We start from the raw sequence: 23621 nt of genomic DNA, 5'->3' as shown, positions 1-23621 counted from the left end.
TTACATTAGGGTTAGGGTTTCAAACTAGGGTTTTACATTAGGGTTAGGGTTACAAACTAGGGTTTTACATTAGGGTTCGGGTTTCAAACTAGGGTTTTACGTTAGGGTTAGGGTTTCAAACTAGGGTTTAGCATTGGGGTTAGGGTTTCAAACTAGGGTTTTACATTAGGGTTAATGCTTCAAACTAGGGTTTTACATTAGGGTTAGGGTTTCAAACTAGGGTTTTACATTAGGGCTAGAGTTACAAACTAGGGTTTTACATTAGGGTTAGGGTTTCAAACAAGGGTTTTGCATTAGGGTTAGGGTTTCAAACTAGGGTTTCAAATTAGGGTTAGGATTTCAAACTAGTGTTTTACATTAGGGTTAGGGTTTCAAACTAGGGTTTCAAATTATGGTTACGGTTTCAAACTAGGGTTTTACATTAGGGTTAGTGTTTCAAACTAGGGTTTCAAATTAGCGTTACGGTTTCAAACTAGGGTTTTACATTAGGGTTAGGGATTCAAACTAGGGTTTTACGTTAGGGTTAGGGTTTCAAACTCGGGTTTCAAATTAGGATTAGGGTTACAAACTAGGGTTTTACATTAGGGTTAGGGTTTCAAACTAGGGTTTTACGTTAGGGTTAGGGTTTCAAACTAGGGTTTCAAATTAGGGTTAGGGTTACAAACAAGGGGTTTTACATTAGGGTTAGGGTTTCAAACTAGGGTTTCAAATTAGGGTTAAGGTTTCAAACTAGGGTTTCAAATTAGGGTTAGGCTTTCAAACTAGTGTTTTACATTAGGGTTAGGCTTTCAAACTAGGGTTTAAAATTAGGGTTACGGTTTCAAACTAGGGTTTTACATTAGGGTTAGTGTTTCAAACTAGGGTTTCAAATTAGCGTTACGGTTTCAAACTAGGGTTTTACATTAGGGTTAGGGATTCAAACTAGGGTTTTACGTTAGGGTTAGGGTTTCAAACTCGGGTTTCAAATTAGGGTTAGGGTTACAAACTAGGGTTTTACATTAGGGTTAGGGTTTCAAATTAGGGTTTTACGTTAGGGTTAGGGTTTCAAACTAGGGTTTAACATTAGGGTTAGGGTTTCAAACTAGGGTTTTACATTAGGGTTAATGCTTCAATCTAGGGTTTTGCATTAGGGTTAGGGTTTCAAACTAGGGTTTCAAATTAGGGTTAGGATTTCAAACTAGTGTTTTACATTAGGGTTAGGGTTTCAAACTAGGGTTTTACGGTAGGGTTAGGGTTTCAAACTCGGGTTTCAAATTAGGATTAGGGTTACAAACTAGGGTTTTACATTAGGGTTAGGGTTTCAAACTAGGGTTTTACATTAGGGTTAGGGTTACAAACTAGGGTTTTACATTAGGGTTAGGGTTTCATACAAGGGTTTTATATTAGGGTGAGGGTTTCAAACTAGGGTTTCAAATTAGGGTTAGGGTTTCAAACTAGGGTTTATCATTAGGGTTAGGGTTTCAAACTAGGGATTTACATTAGGGTTAGTGTTTCAAACTAGGGTTTCAAATTAGGGTTACGGTTTCAAACTAGGGTTTTACATTAGGGTTAGGGATTCAAACTAGGGTTTTACGTTAGGGTTAGGGTTTCAAACTAGGGTTTTACGTTAGGGTTAGGGTTTCAAACTAGGGTTTAACATTAGGGTTAGGGTTTCAAACTGGGGTTTTACATTAGGGTTAATGCTTCAAACTAGGGTTTTACATTAGGGTTAGGGTTTCAAACTAGGGTTTTACATTAGGGTTAGGGTTACAAACTAGGGTTTTACATTAGGGTTCGGGTTTCAAACTAGGGTTTTACGTTAGGGTTAGGGTTTCAAACTAGGGTTTAGCATTAGGTTTAGGGTTTCAAACTAGGGTTTTACATTAGGGTTAATGCTTCAAACTAGGGTTTTACATTAGGGTTAGGGTTTCAAACTAGGGTTTTACATTAGGGTTAGGGTTACAAACTAGGGTTTTACATTAGGGTTAGGGTTTCAAACAAGGGTTTTGCATTAGGGTTAGGGTTTCAAACTAGGGTTTCAAATTAGGGTTAGGATTTCAAACTAGTGTTTTACATTAGGGTTAGTTTTTCAAACTAGGGTTTCAAATTAGCGTTACGGTTTCAAACTAGGGTTTTACATTAGGGTTAGGGATTCAAACTAGGGTTTTACGTTAGGGTTAGGGTTTCAAACTCGGGTTTCAAATTAGGGTTAGGGTTACAAACTAGGGTTTTACATTAGGGTTAGGGTTTCAAATTAGGGTTTTACGTTAGGGTTAGGGTTTCAAACTAGGGTTTAACATTAGGGTTAGGGTTTCAAACTAGGGTTTTACATTAGGGTTAATGCTTCAATCTAGGGTTTTACATTAGGGTTAGGGTTTCAAACTAGGGTTTTACGGTAGGGTTAGGGTTTCAAACTCGGGTTTCAAATTAGGATTAGGGTTACAAACTAGGGTTTTACATTAGGGTTAGGGTTTCAAACTAGGGTTTTACATTAGGGTTACGGTTACAAACTAGGGTTTTACATTAGGGTTAGGGTTTCATACAAGGGTTTTATATTAGGGTGAGGGTTTCAAACTAGGGTTTCAAATTAGGGTTAGGGTTTCAAACTAGGGTTTGTCATTAGGGTTAGGGTTTCAAACTAGGGATTTACATTAGGGTTAGTGTTTCAAACTAGGGTTTAACGTTAGGGTTAGGGTTTCAAACTAGGGTTTAACATTAGGGTTAGGGTTTCAAACTAGGGTTTTACATTAGGGTTAATGCTTCAAACTAGGGTTTTACATTAGGGTTAGGGTTTCAAACTAGGGTTTTACATTAGGGTTAGGGTTACAAACTAGGGTTTTACATTAGGGTTCGGGTTTCAAACTAGGGTTTTACGTTAGGGTTAGGGTTTCAAACTAGGGTTTAGCATTAGGGTTAGGGTTTCAAACTAGGGTTTTACATTAGGGTTAATGCTTCAAACTAGGGTTTTACATTAGGGTTAGGGTTTCAAACTAGGGTTTTACATTAGGGTTAGGGTTACAAACTAGGGTTTTACATTAGGGTTAGGGTTTCAAACAAGGGTTTTGCATTAGGGTTAGGGTTTCAAACTAGGGTTTCAAATTAGGGTTAGGATTTCAAACTAGTGTTTTACATTAGGGTTAGGGTTTCAAACTAGGGTTTCAAATTATGGTTACGGTTTCAAACTAGGGTTTTACATTAGGGTTAGTGTTTCAAACTAGGGTTTCAAATTAGCGTTACGGTTTCAAACTAGGGTTTTACATTAGGGTTAGGGATTCAAACTAGGGTTTTACGTTAGGGTTAGGGTTTCAAACTCGGGTTTCAAATTAGGATTAGGGTTACAAACTAGGGTTTTACATTAGGGTTAGGGTTTCAAAATAGGGTTTTACGTTAGGGTTAGGGTTTCAAATTAGGGTTTTACATTAGGGTTAGGGTATCAAACTAGGGTTTTATGTTAGGGTTAGGGTTTCAAACTAGGGTTTAACATTAGTGTTAGGGTTTTAAACTAGGGTTTTATATTAGGGTTAATGCTTCAAACTAGGGTTTTACATTAGGGTTAGGGTTTCAAACTAGGGTTTTACATTAGGGTTAGGGTTTCAAACTAGGGTTTTACATTAGGGTTAGGGTTACAAACTAGGGTTTTACATTAGGGTTAGGGTTTCAAACTAGGGTTTTGCATTAGGGTTAGGGTTTCAAACTAGGGTTTCAAATTAGGGATAGGGTTTCAAATTAGGGTTTATCATTAGGGTTAGGGTTTCAAACTAGGGTTTTACATTAGGGTTAGGGTTTCAAACTAGGGTTTTACATTAGGGTTAGGGTTTCAAACTAGGGTTTTACATTAGGATTAGGGTTACAAACTAGAGTTTTACATTAGGGTTAGGGTTTCAAACTTATGTTTTACATTAAAGTTAGGGTTTCAAACAGGGGGTTCAAATTATGGTTAGGTTTTCAAACTAGGGTTTAAAATTAGGGTTAGGGTTTCAAACTAGGGTTTAACATTAGGGTTAGGGTTTCAAACTAGGGTTTCAAATTAGGGTTAGGGTTACAAACAAGGGGTTTTACATTAGGGTTAGGGTTTCAAACTAGGGTTTCAAATTAGGGTTAAGGTTTCAAACTAGTGTTTTACATTAGGGTTAGGCTTTCAAACTAGGGTTTAAAATTAGGGTTACGGTTTCAAACTAGGGTTTTACATTAGGGTTAGTGTTTCAAACTAGGGTTTCAAATTAGCGTTACGGTTTCAAACTAGGGTTTTACATTAGGGTTACGGATTCAAACTACGGTTTTACGTTAGGGTTTCAAACCCGGGTTTCAAATTAGGGTTAGGGTTACAAACTAGGGTTTTACATTAGGGTTAGGGTTTCAAATTAGGGTTTTACGTTAGGGTTAGGGTTTCAAACTAGGGTTTAACATTAGGGTTAGGGTTTCAAACTAGGGTTTTACATTAGGGTTAATGCTTCAATCTAGGGTTTTACATTAGGGTTAGGGTTTCAAACTAGGGTTTTACATTAGGGTTAGGGTTACAAACTAGGGTTTTACATTAGGGTTAGGGTTTCAAACAAGGGTTTTGCATTAGGGTTAGGGTTTCAAACTAGGGTTTCAAATTAGGGTTAGGATTTCAAACTAGTGTTTTACATTAGGGTTAGGGTTTCAAACTAGGGTTTTACGGTAGGGTTAGGGTTTCAAACTCGGGTTTCAAATTAGGATTAGGGTTACAAACTAGGGTTTTACATTAGGGTTAGGGTTTCAAACTAGGGTTTTACATTAGGGTTAGGGTTACAAACTAGGGTTTTACATTAGGGTTAGGGTTTCATACAAGGGTTTTATATTAGGGTGAGGGTTTCAAACTAGGGTTTCAAATTAGGGTTAGGGTTTCAAACTAGGGTTTATCATTAGGGTTAGGGTTTCAAACTAGGGATTTACATTAGGGTTAGTGTTTCAAACTAGGGTTTCAAATTAGGGTTACGGTTTCAAACTAGGGTTTTACATTAGGGTTAGGGATTCAAACTAGGGTTTTACGTTAGGGTTAGGGTTTCAAACTAGGGTTTTACGTTAGGGTTAGGGTTTCAAACTAGGGTTTAACATTAGGGTTAGGGTTTCAAACTGGGGTTTTACATTAGGGTTAATGCTTCAAACTAGGGTTTTACATTAGGGTTAGGGTTTCAAACTAGGGTTTTACATTAGGGTTAGGGTTACAAACTAGGGTTTTACATTAGGGTTCGGGTTTCAAACTAGGGTTTTACGTTAGGGTTAGGGTTTCAAACTAGGGTTTATCATTAGGTTTAGGGTTTCAAACTAGGGTTTTACATTAGGGTTAATGCTTCAAACTAGGGTTTTACATTAGGGTTAGGGTTTCAAACTAGGGTTTTACATTAGGGTTAGGGTAACAAACTAGGGTTTTACATTAGGGTTAGGGTTTCAAACAAGGGTTTTGCATTAGGGTTAGGGTTTCAAACTAGGGTTTCAAATTAGGGTTAGGATTTCAAACTAGTGTTTTACATTAGGGTTAGTTTTTCAAACTAGGGTTTCAAATTAGCGTTACGGTTTCAAACTAGGGTTTTACATTAGGGTTAGGGATTCAAACTAGGGTTTTACGTTAGGGTTAGGGTTTCAAACTCGGGTTTCAAATTAGGGTTAGGGTTACAAACTAGGGTTTTACATTAGGGTTAGGGTTTCAAATTAGGGTTTTACGTTAGGGTTAGGGTTTCAAACTAGGGTTTAACATTAGGGTTAGGGTTTCAAACTAGGGTTTTACATTAGGGTTAATGCTTCAATCTAGGGTTTTACATTAGGGTTAGGGTTTCAAACTAGGGTTTTACGGTAGGGTTAGGGTTTCAAACTCGGGTTTCAAATTAGGATTAGGGTTACAAACTAGGGTTTTACATTAGGGTTAGGGTTTCAAACTAGGGTTTTACATTAGGGTTACGGTTACAAACTAGGGTTTTACATTAGGGTTAGGGTTTCATACAAGGGTTTTATATTAGGGTGAGGGTTTCAAACTAGGGTTTCAAATTAGGGTTAGGGTTTCAAACTAGGGTTTGTCATTAGGGTTAGGGTTTCAAACTAGGGATTTACATTAGGGTTAGTGTTTCAAACTAGGGTTTAACGTTAGGGTTAGGGTTTCAAACTAGGGTTTAACATTAGGGTTAGGGTTTCAAACTAGGGTTTTACATTAGGGTTAATGCTTCAAACTAGGGTTTTACATTAGGGTTAGGGTTTCAAACTAGGGTTTTACATTAGGGTTAGGGTTACAAACTAGGGTTTTACATTAGGGTTCGGGTTTCAAACTAGGGTTTTACGTTAGGGTTAGGGTTTCAAACTAGGGTTTAGCATTAGGGTTAGGGTTTCAAACTAGGGTTTTACATTAGGGTTAATGCTTCAAACTAGGGTTTTACATTAGGGTTAGGGTTTCAAACTAGGGTTTTACATTAGGGTTAGGGTTACAAACTAGGGTTTTACATTAGAGTTAGGGTTTCAAACAAGGGTTTTGCATTAGGGTTAGGGTTTCAAACTAGGGTTTCAAATTAGGGTTAGGATTTCAAACTAGTGTTTTACATTAGGGTTAGGGTTTCAAACTAGGGTTTTACATTAGGGTTAATGCTTCAAACTAGGGTTTTACATTAGGGTTAGGGTTACAAACTAGAGTTTTACATTAGGGTTAGGGTTTCAAACTTATGTTTTACATTAAAGTTAGGGTTTCAAACAGGGGGTTCAAATTATAGTTAGGTTTTCAAACTAGGGTTTAAAATTAGGGTTAGGGTTTCAAACTAGGGTTTAACATTAGGGTTAGGGTTTCAAACTAGGGTTTCAAATTAGGGTTAGGGTTACAAACAAGGGGTTTTACATTAGGGTTAGGGTTTCAAACTAGGGTTTCAAATTAGGGTTAAGGTTTCAAACTAGGGTTTCAAATTAGGGTTAGGCTTTCAAACTAGTGTTTTACATTAGGGTTAGGCTTTCAAACTAGGGTTTAAAATTAGGGTTACGGTTTCAAACTAGGGTTTTACATTAGGGTTAGTGTTTCAAACTAGGGTTTCAAATTAGCGTTACGGTTTCAAACTAGGGTTTTACATTAGGGTTAGGGATTCAAACTAGGGTTTTACGTTAGGGTTAGGGTTTCAAACTCGGGTTTCAAATTAGGGTTAGTGTTACAAACTAGGGTTTTACATTAGGGTTAGGGTTTCAAATTAGGGTTTTACGTTAGGGTTAGGGTTTCAAACTAGGGTTTAACATTAGGGTTAGGGTTTCAAACTAGGGTTTTACATTAGGGTTAATGCTTCAATCTAGGGTTTTGCATTAGGGTTAGGGTTTCAAACTAGGGTTTCAAATTAGGGTTAGGATTTCAAACAAGTGTTTTACATTAGGGTTAGGGTTTCAAACTAGGGTTTTACGGTAGGGTTAGGGTTTCAAACTCGGGTTTCAAATTAGGATTAGGGTTACAAACTAGGGTTTTACATTAGGGTTAGGGTTTCAAACTAGGGTTTTACATTAGGGTTAGGGTTACAAACTAGGGTTTTACATTAGGGTTAGGGTTTCATACAAGGGTTTTACATTAGGGTTAGGGTTACAAACTAGGGTTTTACATTAGGGTTAGGGTTTCAAACTAGGGTTTTACATTAGGGTTAGGGTTACAAACTAGGGTTTTACATTAGGGTTAGGGTTTCAAACTAGGGTTTATCATTAGGGTTAGGGTTTCAAACTAGGGATTTACATTAGGGTTAGTGTTTCAAACTAGGGTTTCAAATTAGGGTTACGGTTTCAAACTAGGGTTTTACATTAGGGTTAGGGATTCAAACTAGGGTTTTACGTTAGGGTTAGGGTTTCAAACTAGGGTTTTACATTAGGGTTAGGGTTACAAACTAGGGTTTTACATTAGGGTTCGGGTTTCAAACTAGGGTTTTACGTTAGGGTTAGGGTTTCAAACTAGGGTTTAGCATTAGGTTTAGGGTTTCAAACTAGGGTTTTACATTAGGGTTAATGCTTCAAACTAGGGTTTTACATTAGGGTTAGGGTTTCAAACTAGGGTTTTACATTAGGGTTAGGGTTACAAACTAGGGTTTTACATTAGGGTTAGGGTTTCAAACAAGGGTTTTGCATTAGGGTTAGGGTTTCAAACTAGGGTTTCAAATTAGGGTTAGGATTTCAAACTAGTGTTTTACATTAGGGTTAGGGTTTCAAACTAGGGTTTCAAATTATGGTTACGGTTTCAAACTAGGGTTTTACATTAGGGTTAGTGTTTCAAACTAGGGTTTCAAATTAGCGTTACGGTTTCAAACTAGGGTTTTACATTAGGGTTAGGGATTCAAACTAGGGTTTTACGTTAGGGTTAGGGTTTCAAACTCGGGTTTCAAATTAGGATTAGGGTTACAAACTAGGGTTTTACATTAGGGTTAGGGTTTCAAACTAGGGTTTTACGTTAGGGTTAGGGTTTCAAATTAGGGTTTTACATTAGGGTTAGGGTTTCAAACAAGGGTTTTATGTTAGGGTTAGGGTTTCAAACTAGGGTTTAACATTAGTGTTAGGGTTTCAAACTAGGGTTTTATATTAGGGTTAATGCTTCAAACTATGGTTTTACATTAGGGTTAGGGTTTCAAACTAGGGTTTTGCATTAGGGTTAGGGTTTCAAACTAGGGTTTCAAATTAGAGATAGGGTTTCAAACTAGGGTTTTTCATTAGGGTTAGGGTTTCAAACTAGGGTTTTACATTAGGGTTAGGGTTTCAAACTAGGGTTTTACATTAGGGTTAGGGTTACAAACTAGAGTTTTACATTAGGGTTAGGGTTTCAAACTTATGTTTTACATTAAAGTTAGGGTTTCAAACAGGGGGTTCAAATTAGGGTTAGGTTTTCAAACTAGGAATTAAAATTAGGGTTAGGGTTTCAAACTAGGGTTTAACATTAGGGTTAGGGTTTCAAACTAGGGTTTCAAATTAGGGTTAGGGTTACAAACAAGGGGTTTTACATTAGGGTTAGGGTTTCAAACTAGGGTTTCAAATTAGGGTTAAGGTTTCAAACTAGGGTTTCAAATTAGGGTTAGGCTTTCAAACTAGTGTTTTACATTAGGGTTAGGCTTTCAAACTAGGGTTTTACATTAGGGTTAGTGTTTCAAACTAGGGTTTCAAATTAGCGTTACGGTTTCAAACTAGGGTTTTACATTAGGGTTAGGGATTCAAACTAGGGTTTTACGTTAGGGTTAGGGTTTCAAACTCGGGTTTCAAATTAGGGTTAGGGTTACAAACTAGGGTTTTACATTAGGGTTAGGGTTTCAAATTAGGGTTTTACGTTAGGGTTAGGGTTTCAAACAAGGGTTTTGCATTAGGGTTAGGGTTTCAAACTAGGGTTTCAAATAAGGGTTAGGATTTCAAACTAGTGTTTTACATTAGGGTTAGGGTTTCAAACTAGGGTTTCAAATTATAGTTACGGTTTCAAACTAGGGTTTTACATTAGGGTTAGTGTTTCAAACTAGGGTTTCAAATTAGCGTTACGGTTTCAAACTAGGGTTTTACATTAGGGTTAGGGATTCAAACTTGGGTTTTACGTTAGGGTTAGGGTTTCAAACTCGGGTTTCAAATTAGGATTAGGGTTACAAACAAGGGTTTTACATTAGGGTTAGGGTTTCAAACTAAGGTTTTACGTTAGGGTTAGGGTTTCAAATTAGGGTTTTACATTAGGGTTAGGGTTTCAAACTAGGGTTTTATGTTAGGGTTAGGGTTTCAAACTAGGGTTTTACATTAGGGTTAGGGTTACAAACTAGGGTTTTACATTAGGGTTACGGTTTCAAACTAGGGTTTTACATTAGGGTTAGTTTTTCAAACTAGGGTTTCAAATTAGCGTTACGGTTTCAAACTAGGGTTTTACATTAGGGTTAGGGATTCAAACTAGGGTTTTACGTTAGGGTTAGGGTTTCAAACTCGGGTTTCAAATTAGGGTTAGGGTTACAAACTAGGGTTTTACATTAGGGTTAGGGTTTCAAATTAGGGTTTTACGTTAGGGTTAGGGTTTCAAACTAGGGTTTAACATTAGGGTTAGGGTTTCAAACTAGGGTTTTACATTAGGGTTAATGCTTCAATCTAGGGTTTTACATTAGGGTTAGGGTTTCAAACTAGGATTTAACATTAGGGTTAGGGTTTCAAACTAGGGTTTTACATTAGGGTTAATGCTTCAAACTAGGGTTTTACATTAGGGTTAGGGTTTCAAACTAGGGTTTTACATTAGGGTTAGGGTTACAAACTAGGGTTTTACATTAGGGTTCGGGTTTCAAACTAGGGTTTTATGTTAGGGTTAGGGTTTCAAACTAGGGTTTAGCATTAGGGTTAGGGTTTCAAACTAGGGTTTTACATTAGGGTTAATGCTTCAAACTAGGGTTTTACATTAGGGTTAGGGTTTCAAACTAGGGTTTTACATTAGGGTTAGGGTTACAAACTAGGGTTTTACATTAGGGTTAGGGTTTCAAACAAGGGTTTTGCATTAGGGTAAGGGTTTCAAACTAGGGTTTCAAATTAGGGTTAGGATTTCAAACTAGTGTTTTACATTAGGGTTAGGGTTTCAAACTAGGGTTTCAAATTATGGTTACGGTTTCAAACTAGGGTTTTACATTAGGGTTAGTGTTTCAAACTAGGGTTTCAAATTAGCGTTACGGTTTCAAACTAGGGTTTTACATTAGGGTTAGGGATTCAAACTAGGGTTTTACGTTAGGGTTAGGGTTTCAAACTCGGGTTTCAAATTAGGATTAGGGTTACAAACTAGGGTTTTACATTAGGGTTAGGGTTTCAAACTAGGGTTTTACGTTAGGGTTAGGGTTTCAAATTAGGGTTTTACATTAGGGTTAGGGTTTCAAACAAGGGTCTTATGTTAGGGTTAGGGTTTCAAACTAGGGTTTAACATTAGTGTTAGGGTTTCAAACTAGGGTTTTATATTAGGGTTAATGCTTCAAACTATGGTTTTACATTAGGGTTAGGGTTTCAAACTAGGGTTTTGCATTAGGGTTAGGGTTTCAAACTAGGGTTTCAAATTAGAGATAGGGTTTCAAACTAGGGTTTTTCATTAGGGTTAGGGTTTCAAACTAGGGTTTTACATTAGGGTTAGGGTTTCAAACTAGGGTTTTACATTAGGGTTAGGGTTACAAACTTATGTTTTACATTAAAGTTAGGGTTTCAAACAGGGGGTTCAAATTATAGTTAGGTTTTCAAACTAGGGTTTAAAATTAGGGTTAGGGTTTCAAACTAGGGTTTAACATTAGGGTTAGGGTTTCAAACTAGGGTTTCAAATTAGGGTTAGGGTTACAAACAAGGGGTTTTACATTAGGGTTAGGGTTTCAAACTAGGGTTTCAAATTAGGGTTAAGGTTTCAAACTAGGGTTTCAAATTAGGGTTAGGCTTTCAAACTAGTGTTTTACATTAGGGTTAGGCTTTCAAACTAGGGTTTTACATTAGGGTTAGTGTTTCAAACTAGGGTTTCAAATTAGCGTTACGGTTTCAAACTAGGGTTTTACATTAGGGTTAGGGATTCAAACTAGGGTTTTACGTTAGGGTTAGGGTTTCAAACTCGGGTTTCAAATTAGGGTTAGGGTTACAAACTAGGGTTTTACATTAGGGTTAGGGTTTCAAATTAGGGTTTTACGTTAGGGTTAGGGTTTCAAACAAGGGTTTTGCATTAGGGTTAGGGTTTCAAACTAGGGTTTCAAATAAGGGTTAGGATTTCAAACTAGTGTTTTACATTAGGGTTAGGGTTTCAAACTAGGGTTTCAAATTATAGTTACAGTTTCAAACTAGGGTTTTACATTAGGGTTAGTGTTTCAAACTAGGGTTTCAAATTAGCGTTACGGTTTCAAACTAGGGTTTTACATTAGGGTTAGGGATTCAAACTTGGGTTTTACGTTAGGGTTAGGGTTTCAAACTCGGGTTTCAAATTAGGATTAGGGTTACAAACTAGGGTTTTACATTAGGGTTAGGGTTTCAAACTAGGGTTTTACGTTAGGGTTAGAGTTTCAAATTAGGGTTTTACATTAGGGTTAGGGTTTCAAACTAGGGTTTTATGTTAGGGTTAGGGTTTCAAACTAGGGTTTTACATTAGGGTTAGGGTTACAAACTAGGGTTTTACATTAGGGTTACGGTTTCAAACTAGGGTTTTACATTAGGGTTAGTTTTTCAAACTAGGGTTTCAAATTAGCGTTACGGTTTCAAACTAGGGTTTTACATTAGGGTTAGGGATTCAAACTAGGGTTTTACGTTAGGGTTAGGGTTTCAAACTCGGGTTTCAAATTAGGGTTAGGGTTACAAACTAGGGTTTTACATTAGGGTTAGGGTTTCAAATTAGGGTTTTACGTTAGGGTTAGGGTTTCAAACTAGGGTTTAACATTAGGGTTAGGGTTTCAAACTAGGGTTTTACATTAGGGTTAATGCTTCAATCTAGGGTTTTACATTAGGGTTAGGGTTTCAAACTAGGGTTTAACATTAGGGTTAGGGTTTCAAACTAGGGTTTTACATTAGGGTTAATGCTTCAAACTAGGGTTTTACATTAGGGTTAGGGTTTCAAACTAGGGTTTTACATTAGGGTTAGGGTTACAAACTAGGGTTTTACATTAGGGTTCGGGTTTCAAACTAGGGTTTTATGTTAGGGTTAGGGTTTCAAACTAGGGTTTAGCATTAGGGTTAGGGTTTCAAACTAGGGTTTTACATTAGGGTTAATGCTTCAAACTAGGGTTTTACATTAGGGTTAGGGTTTCAAACTAGGGTTTTACATTAGGGTTAGGGTTACAAACTAGGGTTTTACATTAGGGTTAGGGTTTCAAACAAGGGTTTTGCATTAGGGTTAGGGTTTCAAACTAGGGTTTCAAATTAGGGTTAGGATTTCAAACTAGTGTTTTACATTAGGGTTAGGGTTTCAAACTAGGGTTTCAAATTATGGTTACGGTTTCAAACTAGGGTTTTACATTAGGGTTAGTGTTTCAAACTAGGGTTTCAAATTAGCGTTACGGTTTCAAACTAGGGTTTTACATTAGGGTTAGGGATTCAAACTAGGGTTTTATGTTAGGGTTAGGGTTTCAAACTCGGGTTTCAAATTAGGATTAGGGTTACAAACTAGGGTTTTACATTAGGGTTAGGGTTTCAAACTAGGGTTTTACGTTAGGGTTAGGGTTTCAAATTAGGGTTTTACATTAGGGTTAGGGTATCAAACTAGGGTTTTATGTTAGGGTTAGGGTTTCAAACTAGGGTTTAACATTAGTGTTAGGGTTTCAAACTAGGGTTTTATATTAGGGTTAATGCTTCAAACTAGGGTTTTACATTAGGGTTAGGGTTTCAAACTAGGGTTTTACATTAGGGTTAGGGTTTCAAACTAGGGTTTTACATTAGGGTTAGGGTTTCAAACTAGGGTTTTGCATTAGGGTTAGGGTTTCAAACTAGGGTTTCAAATTAGGGATAGGGTTTCAAATTAGGGTTTATCATTAGGGTTAGGGTTTCAAACTAGGGTTTTACATTAGGGTTAGGGTTTCAAACTAGGGTTTTACATTAGGGTTAGGGTTACAAACTAGAGTTTTACATTAGGGTTAGGGTTTCAAACTTATGTTTTACATTAAAGTTAGGGTTTCAAACAGGGGGTTCAAATTATGGTTAGGTTTTCAAACTAGGGTTTAAAATTAGGGTTAGGGTTTCAAACTAGGGTTTAACATTAGGGTTAGGGTTTCAAACTAGGGTTTCAAATTAGGGTTAGGGTTACAAACAAGGGGTTTTACATTAGGGTTAGGGTTTCAAACTAGGGTTTCAAATTAGGGTTAAGGTTTCAAACTAGGGTTTCAAATTAGGGTTAGGCTTTCAAACTAGTGTTTTACATTAGGGTTAGGCTTTCAAACTAGGGTTTAAAATTAGGGTTACGGTTTCAAACTAGGGTTTTACATTAGGGTTAGTGTTTCAAACTAGGGTTTCAAATTAGCGTTACGGTTTCAAACTAGGGTTTTACATTAGGGTTAGGGATTCAAACTAGGGTTTTACGTTAGGGTTAGGGTTTCAAACTCGGGTTTAACATTAGGGTTAGGGTTTCAAACTAGGGTTTTACATTAGGGTTAATGCTTCAATCTAGGGTTTTACATTAGGGTTAGGGTTTCAAACTAGGGTTTTACATTAGGGTTAGGGTTACAAACTAGGGTTTTACATTAGGGTTAGGGTTTCAAACAAGGGTTTTGCATTAGGGTTAGGGTTTCAAACTAGGGTTTCAAATTAGGGTTAGGATTTCAAACTAGTGTTTTACATTAGGGTTAGGGTTTCAAACTAGGGTTTTACGGTAGGGTTAGGGTTTCAAACTCGGGTTTCAAATTAGGATTAGGGTTACAAACTAGGGTTTTACATTAGGGTTAGGGTTTCAAACTAGGGTTTTACATTAGGGTTTGGGTTACAAACTAGGGTTTTACATTAGGGTTAGGGTTTCATACAAGGGTTTTATATTAGGGTGAGGGTTTCAAACTAGGGTTTCAAATTAGGGTTAGGGTTTCAAACTAGGGTTTATCATTAGGGTTAGGGTTTCAAACTAGGGATTTACATTAGGGTTAGTGTTTCAAACTAGGGTTTCAAATTAGGGTTACGGTTTCAAACTAGGGTTTTACATTAGGGTTAGGGATTCAAACTAGGGTTTTACATTAGGGTTAGGGTTTCAAACTAGGGTTTTACATTAGGGTTAGGGTTACAAACTAGGGTTTTACATTAGGGTTACGGTTTCAAACTAGGGTTTTACATTAGGGTTAGTTTTTCAAACTAGGGTTTCAAATTAGCGTTACGGTTTCAAACTAGGGTTTTACATTAGGGTTGGGATTCAAACTAGGGTTTTACGTTAGGGTTAGGGTTTCAAACTCGGGTTTCAAATTAGGGTTAGGGTTACAAACTAGGGTTTTACATTAGGGTTAGGGTTTCAAATTAGGGTTTTACGTTAGGGTTAGGGTTTCAAACTAGGGTTTAACATTAGGGTTAGGGTTTCAAACTAGGGTTTTACATTAGGGTTAATGCTTCAATCTAGGGTTTTACATTAGGGTTAGGGTTTCAAACTAGGGTTTTACGGTAGGGTTAGGGTTTCAAACTCGGGTTTCAAATTAGGATTAGGGTTACAAACTAGGGTTTTACATTAGGGTTAGGGTTTCAAACTAGGGTTTTACATTAGGGTTACGGTTACAAACTAGGGTTTTACATTAGGGTTAGGGTTTCATACAAGGGTTTTATATTAGGGTGAGGGTTTCAAACTAGGGTTTCAAATTAGGGTTAGGGTTTCAAACTAGGGTTTGTCATTAGGGTTAGGGTTTCAAACTAGGGATTTACATTAGGGTTAGTGTTTCAAACTAGGGTTTAACGTTAGGGTTAGGGTTTCAAACTAGGGTTTAACATTAGGGTTAGGGTTTCAAACTAGGGTTTTACATTAGGGTTAATGCTTCAAACTAGGGTTTTACATTAGGGTTAGGGTTTCAAACTAGGGTTTTACATTAGGGTTAGGGTTACAAACTAGGGTTTTACATTAGGGTTCGGGTTTCAAACTAGGGTTTTACGTTAGGGTTAGGGTTTCAAACTAGGGTTTAGCATTGGGGTTAGGGTTTCAAACTAGGGTTTTACATTAGGGTTAATGCTTCAAACTAGGGTTTTACATTAGGGTTAGGGTTTCAAACTAGGGTTTTACATTAGGGCTAGAGTTACAAACTAGGGTTTTACATTAGGGTTAGGGTTTCAAACAAGGGTTTTGCATTAGGGTTAGGGTTTCAAACTAGGGTTTCAAATTAGGGTTAGGATTTCAAACTAGTGTTTTACATTAGGGTTAGGGTTTCAAACTAGGGTTTCAAATTATGGTTACGGTTTCAAACTAGGGTTTTACATTAGGGTTAGTGTTTCAAACTAGGGTTTCAAATTAGCGTTACGGTTTCAAACTAGGGTTTTACATTAGGGTTAGGGATTCAAACTAGGGTTTTACGTTAGGGTTAGGGTTTCAAACTCGGGTTTCAAATTAGGATTAGGGTTACAAACTAGGGTTTTACATTAGGGTTAGGGTTTCAAACTAGGGTTTTACGTTAGGGTTAGGGTTTCAAACTAGGGTTTCAAATTAGGGTTAGGGTTACAAACAAGGGGTTTTACATTAGGGTTAGGGTTTCAAACTAGGGTTTCAAATTAGGGTTAAGGTTTCAAACTAGGGTTTCAAATTAGGGTTAGGCTTTCAAACTAGTGTTTTACATTAGGGTTAGGCTTTCAAACTAGGGTTTAAAATTAGGGTTACGGTTTCAAACTAGGGTTTTACATTAGGGTTAGTGTTTCAAACTAGGGTTTCAAATTAGCGTTACGGTTTCAAACTAGGGTTTTACATTAGGGTTAGGGATTCAAACTAGGGTTTTACGTTAGGGTTAGGGTTTCAAACTCGGGTTTCAAATTAGGGTTAGGGTTACAAACTAGGGTTTTACATTAGGGTTAGGGTTTCAAATTAGGGTTTTACGTTAGGGTTAGGGTTTCAAACTAGGGTTTAACATTAGGGTTAGGGTTTCAAACTAGGGTTTTACATTAGGGTTAATGCTTCAATCTAGGGTTTTGCATTAGGGTTAGGGTTTCAAACTAGGGTTTCAAATTAGGGTTAGGATTTCAAACTAGTGTTTTACATTAGGGTTAGGGTTTCAAACTAGGGTTTTACGGTAGGGTTAGGGTTTCAAACTCGGGTTTCAAATTAGGATTAGGGTTACAAACTAGGGTTTTACATTAGGGTTAGGGTTTCAAACTAGGGTTTTACATTAGGGTTAGGGTTACAAACTAGGGTTTTACATTAGGGTTAGGGTTTCATACAAGGGTTTTATATTAGGGTGAGGGTTTCAAACTAGGGTTTCAAATTAGGGTTAGGGTTTCAAACTAGGGTTTATCATTAGGGTTAGGGTTTCAAACTAGGGATTTACATTAGGGTTAGTGTTTCAAACTAGGGTTTCAAATTAGGGTTACGGTTTCAAACTAGGGTTTTACATTAGGGTTAGGGATTCAAACTAGGGTTTTACGTTAGGGTTAGGGTTTCAAACTAGGGTTTTACGTTAGGGTTAGGGTTTCAAACTAGGGTTTAACATTAGGGTTAGGGTTTCAAACTGGGGTTTTACATTAGGGTTAATGCTTCAAACTAGGGTTTTACATTAGGGTTAGGGTTTCAAACTAGGGTTTTACATTAGGGTTAGGGTTACAAACTAGGGTTTTACATTAGGGTTCGGGTTTCAAACTAGGGTTTTACGTTAGGGTTAGGGTTTCAAACTAGGGTTTAGCATTAGGTTTAGGGTTTCAAACTAGGGTTTTACATTAGGGTTAATGCTTCAAACTAGGGTTTTACATTAGGGTTAGGGTTTCAAACTAGGGTTTTACATTAGGGTTAGGGTTACAAACTAGGGTTTTACATTAGGGTTAGGGTTTCAAACAAGGGTTTTGCATTAGGGTTAGGGTTTCAAACTAGGGTTTCAAATTAGGGTTAGGATTTCAAACTAGTGTTTTACATTAGGGTTAGTTTTTCAAACTAGGGTTTCAAATTAGCGTTACGGTTTCAAACTAGGGTTTTACATTAGGGTTAGGGATTCAAACTAGGGTTTTACGTTAGGGTTAGGGTTTCAAACTCGGGTTTCAAATTAGGGTTAGGGTTACAAACTAGGGTTTTACATTAGGGTTAGGGTTTCAAATTAGGGTTTTACGTTAGGGTTAGGGTTTCAAACTAGGGTTTAACATTAGGGTTAGGGTTTCAAACTAGGGTTTTACATTAGGGTTAATGCTTCAATCTAGGGTTTTACATTAGGGTTAGGGTTTCAAACTAGGGTTTTACGGTAGGGTTAGGGTTTCAAACTCGGGTTTCAAATTAGGATTAGGGTTACAAACTAGGGTTTTACATTAGGGTTAGGGTTTCAAACTAGGGTTTTACATTAGGGTTACGGTTACAAACTAGGGTTTTACATTAGGGTTAGGGTTTCATACAAGGGTTTTATATTAGGGTGAGGGTTTCAAACTAGGGTTTCAAATTAGGGTTAGGGTTTCAAACTAGGGTTTGTCATTAGGGTTAGGGTTTCAAACTAGGGATTTACATTAGGGTTAGTGTTTCAAACTAGGGTTTAACGTTAGGGTTAGGGTTTCAAACTAGGGTTTAACATTAGGGTTAGGGTTTCAAACTAGGGTTTTACATTAGGGTTAATGCTTCAAACTAGGGTTTTACATTAGGGTTAGGGTTTCAAACTAGGGTTTTACATTAGGGTTAGGGTTACAAACTAGGGTTTTACATTAGGGTTCGGGTTTCAAACTAGGGTTTTACGTTAGGGTTAGGGTTTCAAACTAGGGTTTAGCATTAGGGTTAGGGTTTCAAACTAGGGTTTTACATTAGGGTTAATGCTTCAAACTAGGGTTTTACATTAGGGTTAGGGTTTCAAACTAGGGTTTTACATTAGGGTTAGGGTTACAAACTAGGGTTTTACATTAGGGTTAGGGTTTCAAACAAGGGTTTTGCATTAGGGTTAGGGTTTCAAACTAGGGTTTCAAATTAGGGTTAGGATTTCAAACTAGTGTTTTACATTAGGGTTAGGGTTTCAAACTAGGGTTTCAAATTATGGTTACGGTTTCAAACTAGGGTTTTACATTAGGGTTAGTGTTTCAAACTAGGGTTTCAAATTAGCGTTACGGTTTCAAACTAGGGTTTTACATTAGGGTTAGGGATTCAAACTAGGGTTTTACGTTAGGGTTAGGGTTTCAAACTCGGGTTTCAAATTAGGATTAGGGTTACAAACTAGGGTTTTACATTAGGGTTAGGGTTTCAAAATAGGGTTTTACGTTAGGGTTAGGGTTTCAAATTAGGGTTTTACATTAGGGTTAGGGTATCAAACTAGGGTTTTATGTTAGGGTTAGGGTTTCAAACTAGGGTTTAACATTAGTGTTAGGGTTTTAAACTAGGGTTTTATATTAGGGTTAATGCTTCAAACTAGGGTTTTACATTAGGGTTAGGGTTTCAAACTAGGGTTTTACATTAGGGTTAGGGTTTCAAACTAGGGTTTTACATTAGGGTTAGGGTTACAAACTAGGGTTTTACATTAGGGTTAGGGTTTCAAACTAGGGTTTTGCATTAGGGTTAGGGTTTCAAACTAGGGTTTCAAATTAGGGATAGGGTTTCAAATTAGGGTTTATCATTAGGGTTAGGGTTTCAAACTAGGGTTTTACATTAGGGTTAGGGTTTCAAACTAGGGTTTTACATTAGGGTTAGGGTTTCAAACTAGGGTTTTACATTAGGATTAGGGTTACAAACTAGAGTTTTACATTAGGGTTAGGGTTTCAAACTTATGTTTTACATTAAAGTTAGGGTTTCAAACAGGGGGTTCAAATTATGGTTAGGTTTTCAAACTAGGGTTTAAAATTAGGGTTAGGGTTTCAAACTAGGGTTTAACATTAGGGTTAGGGTTTCAAACTAGGGTTTCAAATTAGGGTTAGGGTTACAAACAAGGGGTTTTACATTAGGGTTAGGGTTTCAAACTAGGGTTTCAAATTAGGGTTAAGGTTTCAAACTAGTGTTTTACATTAGGGTTAGGCTTTCAAACTAGGGTTTAAAATTAGGGTTACGGTTTCAAACTAGGGTTTTACATTAGGGTTAGTGTTTCAAACTAGGGTTTCAAATTAGCGTTACGGTTTCAAACTAGGGTTTTACATTAGGGTTACGGATTCAAACTACGGTTTTACGTTAGGGTTTCAAACCCGGGTTTCAAATTAGGGTTAGGGTTACAAACTAGGGTTTTACATTAGGGTTAGGGTTTCAAATTAGGGTTTTACGTTAGGGTTAGGGTTTCAAACTAGGGTTTAACATTAGGGTTAGGGTTTCAAACTAGGGTTTTACATTAGGGTTAATGCTTCAATCTAGGGTTTTACATTAGGGTTAGGGTTTCAAACTAGGGTTTTACATTAGGGTTAGGGTTACAAACTAGGGTTTTACATTAGGGTTAGGGTTTCAAACAAGGGTTTTGCATTAGGGTTAGGGTTTCAAACTAGGGTTTCAAATTAGGGTTAGGATTTCAAACTAGTGTTTTACATTAGGGTTAGGGTTTCAAACTAGGGTTTTACGGTAGGGTTAGGGTTTCAAACTCGGGTTTCAAATTAGGATTAGGGTTACAAACTAGGGTTTTACATTAGGGTTAGGGTTTCAAACTAGGGTTTTACATTAGGGTTAGGGTTACAAACTAGGGTTTTACATTAGGGTTAGGGTTTCATACAAGGGTTTTATATTAGGGTGAGGGTTTCAAACTAGGGTTTCAAATTAGGGTTAGGGTTTCAAACTAGGGTTTATCATTAGGGTTAGGGTTTCAAACTAGGGATTTACATTAGGGTTAGTGTTTCAAACTAGGGTTTCAAATTAGGGTTACGGTTTCAAACTAGGGTTTTACATTAGGGTTAGGGATTCAAACTAGGGTTTTACGTTAGGGTTAGGGTTTCAAACTAGGGTTTTACGTTAGGGTTAGGGTTTCAAACTAGGGTTTAACATTAGGGTTAGGGTTTCAAACTGGGGTTTTACATTAGGGTTAATGCTTCAAACTAGGGTTTTACATTAGGGTTAGGGTTTCAAACTAGGGTTTTACATTAGGGTTAGGGTTACAAACTAGGGTTTTACATTAGGGTTCGGGTTTCAAACTAGGGTTTTACGTTAGGGTTAGGGTTTCAAACTAGGGTTTATCATTAGGTTTAGGGTTTCAAACTAGGGTTTTACATTAGGGTTAATGCTTCAAACTAGGGTTTTACATTAGGGTTAGGGTTTCAAACTAGGGTTTTACATTAGGGTTAGGGTAACAAACTAGGGTTTTACATTAGGGTTAGGGTTTCAAACAAGGGTTTTGCATTAGGGTTAGGGTTTCAAACTAGGGTTTCAAATTAGGGTTAGGATTTCAAACTAGTGTTTTACATTAGGGTTAGTTTTTCAAACTAGGGTTTCAAATTAGCGTTACGGTTTCAAACTAGGGTTTTACATTAGGGTTAGGGATTCAAACTAGGGTTTTACGTTAGGGTTAGGGTTTCAAACTCGGGTTTCAAATTAGGGTTAGGGTTACAAACTAGGGTTTTACATTAGGGTTAGGGTTTCAAATTAGGGTTTTACGTTAGGGTTAGGGTTTCAAACTAGGGTTTAACATTAGGGTTAGGGTTTCAAACTAGGGTTTTACATTAGGGTTAATGCTTCAATCTAGGGTTTTACATTAGGGTTAGGGTTTCAAACTAGGGTTTTACGGTAGGGTTAGGGTTTCAAACTCGGGTTTCAAATTAGGATTAGGGTTACAAACTAGGGTTTTACATTAGGGTTAGGGTTTCAAACTAGGGTTTTACATTAGGGTTACGGTTACAAACTAGGGTTTTACATTAGGGTTAGGGTTTCATACAAGGGTTTTATATTAGGGTGAGGGTTTCAAACTAGGGTTTCAAATTAGGGTTAGGGTTTCAAACTAGGGTTTGTCATTAGGGTTAGGGTTTCAAACTAGGGATTTACATTAGGGTTAGTGTTTCAAACTAGGGTTTAACGTTAGGGTTAGGGTTTCAAACTAGGGTTTAACATTAGGGTTAGGGTTTCAAACTAGGGTTTTACATTAGGGTTAATGCTTCAAACTAGGGTTTTACATTAGGGTTAGGGTTTCAAACTAGGGTTTTACATTAGGGTTAGGGTTACAAACTAGGGTTTTACATTAGGGTTCGGGTTTCAAACTAGGGTTTTACGTTAGGGTTAGGGTTTCAAACTAGGGTTTAGCATTAGGGTTAGGGTTTCAAACTAGGGTTTTACATTAGGGTTAATGCTTCAAACTAGGGTTTTACATTAGGGTTAGGGTTTCAAACTAGGGTTTTACATTAGGGTTAGGGTTACAAACTAGGGTTTTACATTAGAGTTAGGGTTTCAAACAAGGGTTTTGCATTAGGGTTAGGGTTTCAAACTAGGGTTTCAAATTAGGGTTAGGATTTCAAACTAGTGTTTTACATTAGGGTTAGGGTTTCAAACTAGGGTTTCAAATTATGGTTACGGTTTCAAACTAGGGTTTTACATTAGGGTTAGTGTTTCAAACTAGGGTTTCAAATTAGCGTTACGGTTTCAAACTAGGGTTTTACATTAGGGTTAGGGATTCAAACTAGGGTTTTACGTTAGGGTTAGGGTTTCAAACTCGGGTTTCAAATTAGGATTAGGGTTACAAACTAGGGTTTTACATTAGGGTTAGGGTTTCAAACTAGGGTTTTACGTTAGGGTTAGGGTTTCAAATTAGGGTTTTACATTAGGGTTAGGGTATCAAACTAGGGTTTTATGTTAGGGTTAGGGTTTCAAACTAGGGTTTAACATTAGTGTTAGGGTTTCAAACTAGGGTTTTATATTAGGGTTAATGCTTCAAACTAGGGTTTTACATTAGGGTTAGGGTTTCAAACTAGGGTTTTACATTAGGGTTAGGGTTTCAAACTAGGGTTTTACATTAGGGTTAGGGTTACAAACTAGGGTTTTACATTAGGGTTAGGGTTTCAAACTAGGGTTTTGCATTAGGGTTAGGGTTTCAAACTAGGGTTTCAAATTAGGGATAGGGTTTCAAATTAGGGTTTATCATTAGGGTTAGGGTTTCAAACTAGGGTTTTACATTAGGGTTAGGGTTTCAAACTAGGGTTTTACATTAGGGTTAGGGTTTCAAACTAGGGTTTTACATTAGGATTAGGGTTACAAACTAGAGTTTTACATTAGGGTTAGGGTTTCAAACTTATGTTTTACATTAAAGTTAGGGTTTCAAACAGGGGGTTCAAATAATGGTTAGGTTTTCAAACTAGGGTTTAAAATTAGGGTTAGGGTTTCAAACTAGGGTTTAACATTAGGGTTAGGGTTTCAAACTAGGGTTTCAAATTAGGGTTAGGGTTACAAACAAGGGGTTTTACATTAGGGTTAGGGTTTCAAACTAGGGTTTCAAATTAGGGTTAAGGTTTCAAACTAGTGTTTTACATTAGGGTTAGGCTTTCAAACTAGGGTTTAAAATTAGGGTTACGGTTTCAAACTAGGGTTTTACATTAGGGTTAGTGTTTCAAACTAGGGTTTCAAATTAGCGTTACGGTTTCAAACTAGGGTTTTACATTAGGGTTACGGATTCAAACTACGGTTTTACGTTAGGGTTTCAAACCCGGGTTTCAAATTAGGGTTAGGGTTACAAACTAGGGTTTTACATTAGGGTTAGGGTTTCAAATTAGGGTTTTACGTTAGGGTTAGGGTTTCAAACTAGGGTTTAACATTAGGGTTAGGGTTTCAAACTAGGGTTTTACATTAGGGTTAATGCTTCAATCTAGGGTTTTACATTAGGGTTAGGGTTTCAAACTAGGGTTTTACATTAGGGTTAGGGTTACAAACTAGGGTTTTACATTAGGGTTAGGGTTTCAAACAAGGGTTTTGCATTAGGGTTAGGGTTTCAAACTAGGGTTTCAAATTAGGGTTAGGATTTCAAACTAGTGTTTTACATTAGGGTTAGGGTTTCAAACTAGGGTTTTACGGTAGGGTTAGGGTTTCAAACTCGGGTTTCAAATTAGGATTAGGGTTACAAACTAGGGTTTTACATTAGGGTTAGGGTTTCAAACTAGGGTTTTACATTAGGGTTAGGGTTACAAACTAGGGTTTTACATTAGGGTTAGGGTTTCATACAAGGGTTTTATATTAGGGTGAG

Source organism: Vanacampus margaritifer, chromosome 7, assembly GCF_051991255.1.
Source record: "Vanacampus margaritifer isolate UIUO_Vmar chromosome 7, RoL_Vmar_1.0, whole genome shotgun sequence".
In the NCBI taxonomy this organism is placed as follows: Eukaryota; Metazoa; Chordata; class Actinopteri; order Syngnathiformes; family Syngnathidae; genus Vanacampus; species Vanacampus margaritifer.
This window is presented reverse-complemented; position numbering follows the sequence as displayed.